General features: G+C 45.9%; 1 protein-coding gene across 8 annotated transcripts in view; it reads left to right on the top strand.

The window, feature by feature from the left end:
* Positions 1-5,803: 5,803 nt before the first annotated feature.
* Positions 5,804-7,365, top strand: part of TBL1XR1 (TBL1X/Y related 1) — a 179,368-nt gene continuing 177,806 nt past the window's right edge. For 3 of the 8 annotated variants that reach the window (XM_086674754.1, XM_086674753.1, XM_086674756.1), the window contains exon 1: positions 6,072-6,743. The gene's annotated coding sequence lies outside the window, so the exon portion shown is untranslated. Of the gene's footprint in view, positions 5,938-6,071; positions 6,744-7,365 lie in introns of those variants that run through there. The other 5 variants (XM_086674752.1, XM_086674755.1, XM_086674758.1 and 2 more) reach the window with 3 other exon arrangements.

Raw genomic sequence — 7,365 nt, 5'->3', positions numbered from 1 at the left:
TTGAATTCAAATCCTTGTTTTGCCAATTGCAGCATGATGCAAGCTCTTTGGTCTCATTTGATTTCCTCATGTATCAAACTGAGATAATATTATTTACTGTTTCAAGTTGTTGAGAAATTTGGAGATGACAAACATTACACTGCTTGGCAACAAGCTCAATAAATGATACCAATTAATATCATCTATGGTTTCCATCAACATCCTTGCATAGATAGAATGTCACCTTACATTCACCTAAAATATTTAGGTTTCTGACCCCATTAAGAGCAGAGAAGCATTGATAATACGAGAAAATATTTGGGGCAAGAGCCAACTGAAGGCAATAGAGAACACTTCTTTACCAATAGTCACCCTCAAGCCAATGATATCTAGGTTTATGATTTAAAATATCATTACTTTACTGACAAGTCCCAAAATTATATTTCTAGCTTTGATACTGAATACCAGATTTGTATATCTAGCTGCCTAGTCAATATTTTCACTGAGATGTCTGATAGCCACATCAAACTCCAAAACAAAACTCTTGATTTTTCCCATGAGCTTTCTCTTCTCCCAGCCTATTCCATCTCAATAAATGGCAATTCCATTCTTCCACTTGATTGGTCTAAAATCTTGGAATCATTGTTGACTCTTTGTTTCTCTAACATGTCACAAAATATACCCAGATTCTCTTGTTTAAAATGTACACAGAGTTTAGCTTCTTTCACCTGTTCCTGCCACCATCACCCACATTACCATCCCCCCACTAGGACTTCTGGACTGGCCCCCAACTAGGTGTCCTCTTTCCACTGTTGCACTGTTGCAGTTGATCTTCTGCACAGTAGTCTTTTTAAAACATCTAATGTGATGGCAGGAACTAGAAATGCGTTCTTAGATCACTAGGTAGAAGATGTGTGTTGAGACAGCAGAAGTATCTGGGTCCTTGATACTTCATCAGCTCTGGAATGCTTACATTTGAATGGATACTGAAGAGAATAAAACGGTCATCTTGGTTAAGGCATTTTTATATTATCTTTGTTATAGAAGTCAAACTATAGCCTAATACAACGTTCTTTGAGCATCTGTCTGTCTTTCCAACCCCTACCTGACTCAAGACTGGCATGTAAATTCCATTAGAGTAGGGGCTGTGTTTAGCTCACTGTAAATAGCTTCTTGAACAATGTCTGGCACACTAAACATTCAATAAGTGTTTGTTGAATGAATGAAAATAGGAAAACCATCAACATAATGCAGGGCCTTGTTTAGTGCTGCCCTGAGGAAGCTGGTCAGTATAAGTAAGTGATGGGTACAGCAATATGCTCTGTGTGTGGTTGGTTTTCTATTCTGACTGAATCACAAAGGCAGGATACAACCTGCTATTCCCATTATCTGAGAAGCATAAATACTTGTAAGATGGCTGTGTGTTGCTTTTGTAATTTAAATGAAAACTCCCAAGTAAAGTTCATTGCTGTAATGAAATCAGGTCACAGAGTCATGGAAAACTGTGACAAGGTTCACAGTGATGAGGAAAGGTCACAAGTCTCATGCTAAGCACAGATGGAGAGAAGAAGCTTGTATGCTGAGATCTTGAGATGTGTGGCTGAGATGTGCATCAGTTCGGATGGCAAAAGCTGATAGCTGGAAGAACCACAGACAAAGAATTGCACAAACCGAGTCAAAATGAAACAGAAACGTATCACAGGGTATCAGTAAGATGTTTGGGGGTAAATGCTGCAGACAGAAAGCCACTGAGTTCCCGGGTGAGTAAGAATATAAAGAGTTATAGTTACCAGGATAATATTTTTGGTATCAAATATCTTTTTTATGCTATTGTGTTTTGATCACTTGAATTACACAGATCAATTAACACAAACAATATATAAACATATATAGTAATGAGATACTGTAGACCTGGGATTAAACCACCTTAATTTAGAAATGTTCTATTTCCTGAGTGATGGAAGTTGCAAAGATTAGGCTATCTTGCCATACTACACCCCCTTGGGTGTGATATTACTGAAATAAAACAAGTCAAGATTTGTTTAGTCATTTTATAATATATATGTAACTTCTGGTAATAGTTACTGGTATGAGGTTTCTCTTTGTTGAATAATTAGCTAAAGAGTTCAAGGGAACTTTCTTAATAATTTGTCTCTTTGCTTTAAAATTTCTCAGTAACCATAATTTCTCCTTTCTAGAAACATACTAACATTTATATTCAAAGCACAAGGGACAGCTTTAAGATTAGGACAAAGCACTGAAAATTAGTAACAACAGTTACTTACTTCTCTGTCTTGTGCCTAACTATTGCTTGAATTTTGGTGAGGCCTCTGGTCATGTGTACTAGCTATGTTGGAATGACTGGAGGGTGGGGTGACAATACATGTGACCTTTTTACGGTGGCTCACTTATCTGAACATTTCATGTTGAGGCCACACTATCATTTCAGATAGGTTCCAGGATGTATTTCAAAGGGATCAGAATATGGTCTCATAAAACTCCTTCCCTAGGGGAAATCAAGGCTTTTCCCATTTAGCACTTTTTTTTTTTTTTTTTTTTTTGTCCAAAGGTACTTTAAGTAAAGACTATGGGCACAGGTCCCACCTTTGGTGAATTTTATCATGTTCAAATGAAGTAATTTATGCACAGAAATAAATACCTTGTAAACTACAAAAATGTAAACAAACATACGGATTATTGTGATAATAACTTCATTAGAAAAGGAGGCAGCTTGGTGTAGGGTATAAGAATTTCAGGCTGGGGGCGCCTGGGTGGCTCCGCTGGTCTCTTGGTTTCAGCTCAGGTTGTGATCTTGGCTCTGAGCTGAAGGGTGTGGAGTCTGTTTGGGATTCTTTTTCACTCGGCCCTCTCTCCCCCTCCCCCGTACTTGCACTACGCGCTCTCTCGCTCTCTCGCACACACTCTCTCTCAAAATAAATAAACAAACAAACAAAAAAAGAATTTCAGGTTGGGGTGGGTAGGGAGGCCTGGCTGGCTCAGTGGGAAGAGCCCATGACTCTTGGCCTCCGGGTTGTGAGTTCAAACACCATGTTGGGTGTAGAGATTACTTAAAAAAATAGATAAACTTTGGGGCGCCTAAGTGGCTCAGCTGGTTAAGCGTCAGACTTCCTGCCCAGGTAGCCATCAAATGATTTGTGAGCTCAACCCTGCATCTGCAGTCAGCACAGAATCTGCCTCAAATCCTGTCCCCCTCTCTCTTTCTGCCCCTCCCCCGCTCACTCTTTCTCTCAAAAATACACATTAAAAAAATTAAAAACACAGATAAACTTAAAAAAAAAAAAAGAATTTCAGGCTGGAAGTCATGGACCCTATTATTACATTAAGAAGAAGGGTGGGCCCTTCCCTGGAGAGGGAAGGATAGAGGTCATTTTGAGGGAGGATAAACCGGAGGCTCCAGGTATGGAGATGACTATTAAAAATCAGCATAGTTGGGAGGTTTCATTCCCTGGAAGAGTGGTTTGATTTTATAATAACTGCTGCCTAGACAAGATCCATGCATGGTGGCACAAAGTGAAACTTCAAAAACAAGCTAGGACTATGCATTTGTTTCATTGGGTGGCTCAGATAAAGAACCCTAATTGTACTGGGTTTACTTACTGAAGAGAGGATTATGCTTAGTGAAATACATACGTCATTAATCAAAGCTTAAAAATATTAAAATAAAAAAGGAAGATACTATACTCTCATCACTTCTGAAATAGAGTCTTTGCCAAGGTGTTAGTACTGCAGAAAATAAACCTCAGCTTAGAATCTTCCTGAAATGCAAAGCGTGCTTTCTTTGTGCTGTTTCCCTGTACACTCAACACAGTGTTTTGGAAACCTTCAGTTATCTAAATTCCCATCAGGTGACATTGTTTAATCTAACATTCCCTCTTTCGTATACGAAAACAGCTCTAAGGACAAACCGCAGAGATGCTTTGAACTCTCTCTCTTCTGGTGGTTGGGAGGGAATTTCCAATCTCACTCTCTTTCCTTTGCCTTCCCAACCCCTCCCCCCTCCCCGCACCCCCTACCACAAGTAGGTGAGGAAAGGCTTCTGGCTGCTTTCCTCCAACCCACCCCCGCACTCCCTACCACAAGTAAGGGCTCACCAGGGGAAAGAACCTTTGACCTTGGTCAAGAAAAGTACCTGTCTAATCAGTGAGCTTATTAGGCCACCAGGAGTCCACATGTGTAAAAGTTACTTGGAATGAACTTTTTTTCTTTGGTGTGAAAATTCAGGTCTCTGGTATTGGGAGAAAAAAAAGACTGCTTTAGAATAATACACCTATTTCAAATATTGTCATGAAAGCATAAAAACAGAACCCTTCTTAAAAAGGCTGCAGAAAATATGATTTTACTTTCAAGACAGCAATAACTGAAAAAAACAAAAAGGTTTCTTTCAGGTCAAATCTTAAAAAGGTCCTAGGCTTATACAAAAGTCTAAGACCCCAACCCCTTCTTTCAGAGGGCCTTAGAAAGATTAACACATTTGTTTTAAAAGCTGGTGCCCCTCTTTTCAAAAAACACCCGTTGCACTCCTCTCCTCATATTGTCACATTATCACTCAAATAAGTTATACTTTATAAACTGCTTTGATGTGGTACACACATGCAAAAAGTATACAAAGTGGATAAACTTCTACTGTCAATGCTGCCGTAGAGGTATATATTTAGTAAACATTTAGTTACATTATTTTATTTTTGTGAAATGAGAACTGATCGACCAAACCTTTCAAACAGACCCACCAGACGATAAATACCACCATATGTTTGATTCACAGTACATTTGGGCATAAACACTTCAATTACAGCTTTGTGTTTAGTATCAAAAACCTTTTCTTGTGTGCGTGTTTTCTCTCTACAGATCCCGTGCTCTGGATTACATTTTGAAAATCGCTTATTACAGATAAAGCCCCTTTCCAGGTACGTTTCCGAGAAACATATGTATTTATGCACACAAAGGTGTGTGCAGATCTTTTCACAAACAAATGTCCATATGATGCCTGCGCCGCGCTCCCCTGCACATGCCCACCGCGTGGTGTGCCCAGCCGGCCACCCCGCGCAGCCGGGGTGCCCACGGGGACAAGCTGCCCCCGAACACGCGGTAGCCCCGCGGGGCCTCCCCAGGAAAGTTAACCGGCGTTTTCAGACCGGCTGCGGCGCGAGCCGCCTCCCCGCCCCCACCGGGCCTCGGGCTGCCGGGCCAACACCCAGGCCGCCCCGCACCAGACAGCGTGCGTCGGTGGGGGCGGGGCGGCCAGTGCCCCGGCGGCGCCTCTCAGCGCCTGCGGGTCTTTATTTTTAAAAGACTGCTCCGCACTCTTACAGCCCCCAGCGCCGCCAGGGCGGGCGGGAGCGAGAGGAGCGAGGCCGGCGGAGGCCCCCCCGCCGCGCCGCCGCCGCCTCCTCCCCCGCCCCCCCCGTCCGCGGCGCCCCTCCCCCGCCGGCCCCTCCCCCGCGCGCCCGCCCGGCGCAGGCCGCTCGGGTTTGTTTTGCTGCGCGGCCGCCGCCGCCGCGGGCCTCGCGAGCTCATTTGTGCCTGGCTGGTCCCCATTCCTCTCTCCCCAGTGTTGAGTGTCTGAGCCGTTGGCTGCTCCGAACCGTTTGGCTCTTTCCCTTAGTAACAGCTTTTACCTTCTGCCTCAATTCCTCTCCCCGCTCGCGCCCTTCCCCCGCGCGCCGCCTCCCCCCGCCGCCGGCCGCGTGCGCCCCCGCCCCTCCCCCCGCGGCGGGAGCACCTCCGCTCGCCACCTGGGGACCCGCGCCGCGCTCCCCGCCCCCGCCCGCCCGGCGCCCATCCCCCGCGCCCTCCGCTCGCCGGGGTTATAATTGCCTCTCACCCCCCGGAGGGGTTATTTTGGGGGTGGTTGGAGGCGGCGGCGGCGGCGAGGAGGGGAATTTCCTTGTGCCTCCATTCCCGGGAGGGGGGAGCGGCGTCGGAGGCCACCGTTTCCAGGTAAGCGCTGGGGGCCGGACCCCGGGGTGGGGGCGGCCGCGGGCCGGGGCGGGGGGCGCGGGCGGAGGCGGCTGGGGGGCGCTGGGCCGCGGGGGGATGGGCACAAGTGGAACATGCATTTTTCAACTTGGCCCTTTGGCGAGCTGGGGTTTTGGTGGGGGAGGGGAAGGCAGGGAAGGCATTTAGGGTGCCCCATCCCCCCTTTTTCCTCTCAGGCTTCTTTGAAATGCTCACGTGCCTGCCCACCCCCTACCCTTTCCTGATCTCGGGGATCCTCACCCTTATTATGTTGTCCCCGAAAATGTGCGCCTCGGCCTTCTCCCCCGCTTCCACCCTTCGTGCATTTACACCCCCTTTTTGTGTGTGTGTGTGTGTGTGTGTGTGTGTGTGTGTGTGTGTGTGTGTGTGTATGTGGGGGGAGGCTTTCAGGAAAGAATTTGCAGCAAATTGAATCAAGGAGCCATCATGAGGCCGACTCTTTTATAGCCTATTTTTAGCAGAGGAGAGGGATCTTTTCGGTGCACGTTATTCTGTTAGCAATGGAAATCTGCTCCCCTCCCCAGGCGCGTCCCCGGTGCAGGCGCGGCGACCCGGGTTGGCGTGCTGGGGGCTGCGGGCGGCTGTTGGGGCCGCGCGTCCCGGGCGGGGGCGCTGGAGGGGGAGGGGCGCGCGGCCGCGGGGCCGCACTCCCGGACGTGTTTATTTGTAACTTAGTGCCTTTTATCGTCTTAAGGAGGTATTTGCTAGAGTCTCTTTGAAGTTGGGTTCAGAAGTGTAGAATTGGCAAAGTTATTGCCAGCTTCCTGGTAAGTTTTGGGTGGCACAAAGTCACATTATTTTCTGACAGTGTAAAGGCCACGTTGTGAGGGTGGTTTCTCGGTAACTTCCTCTTTGCAACCGATGTCATTTTTTTTTTTTTTTAAACAGAAGCCGACTTTTATTCAAGTGAAATTATTAATCTTAAATGGCAGCTCGAGGGAAACCATGCATGTGTTAACATGTTCAGTATTTTTGGAAGTTCCTAATTTGCCGAAAGAGGCATCACTTTGCAGTGGCAACCGAGATTAAATTTAGGTTGTGAAAATGGTGTTTCATGTAAAATTTCGGTTGAAATGGCTCTTAAAGAATGCTCCTGTTACTAAGTTACCTCATAACATTCTCTAAAATAATTTGGTGATTACAAATGACAAGTGCTGAGACCTAGTTAAAAGCTAGATTTTCTCAGTGTCTGGAGTTTACTTAGAATCTTGGACTGTGCACCAAGGTGAAGAGTTTTAGTACGTATGTCATTTACAGTTGACTTAGGGAAGTTTACTGTTGGCTTCCTTGTTTTCCATACAAGAACCTTATGCTGATTTAAATAAGCTTGTTAGTAAAATGTGGTGGGTGAAATGATGGGTGATTTCTAGTCTGAATTGCCTGACCTCC

The sequence above is a fragment of the Puma concolor genome, chromosome C2, assembly GCF_028749965.1.
Source record: "Puma concolor isolate L17-30 chromosome C2, mPumCon1.1.hap2, whole genome shotgun sequence".
In the NCBI taxonomy this organism is placed as follows: Eukaryota; Metazoa; Chordata; class Mammalia; order Carnivora; family Felidae; genus Puma; species Puma concolor.
This window is presented reverse-complemented; position numbering and strand designations above follow the sequence as displayed.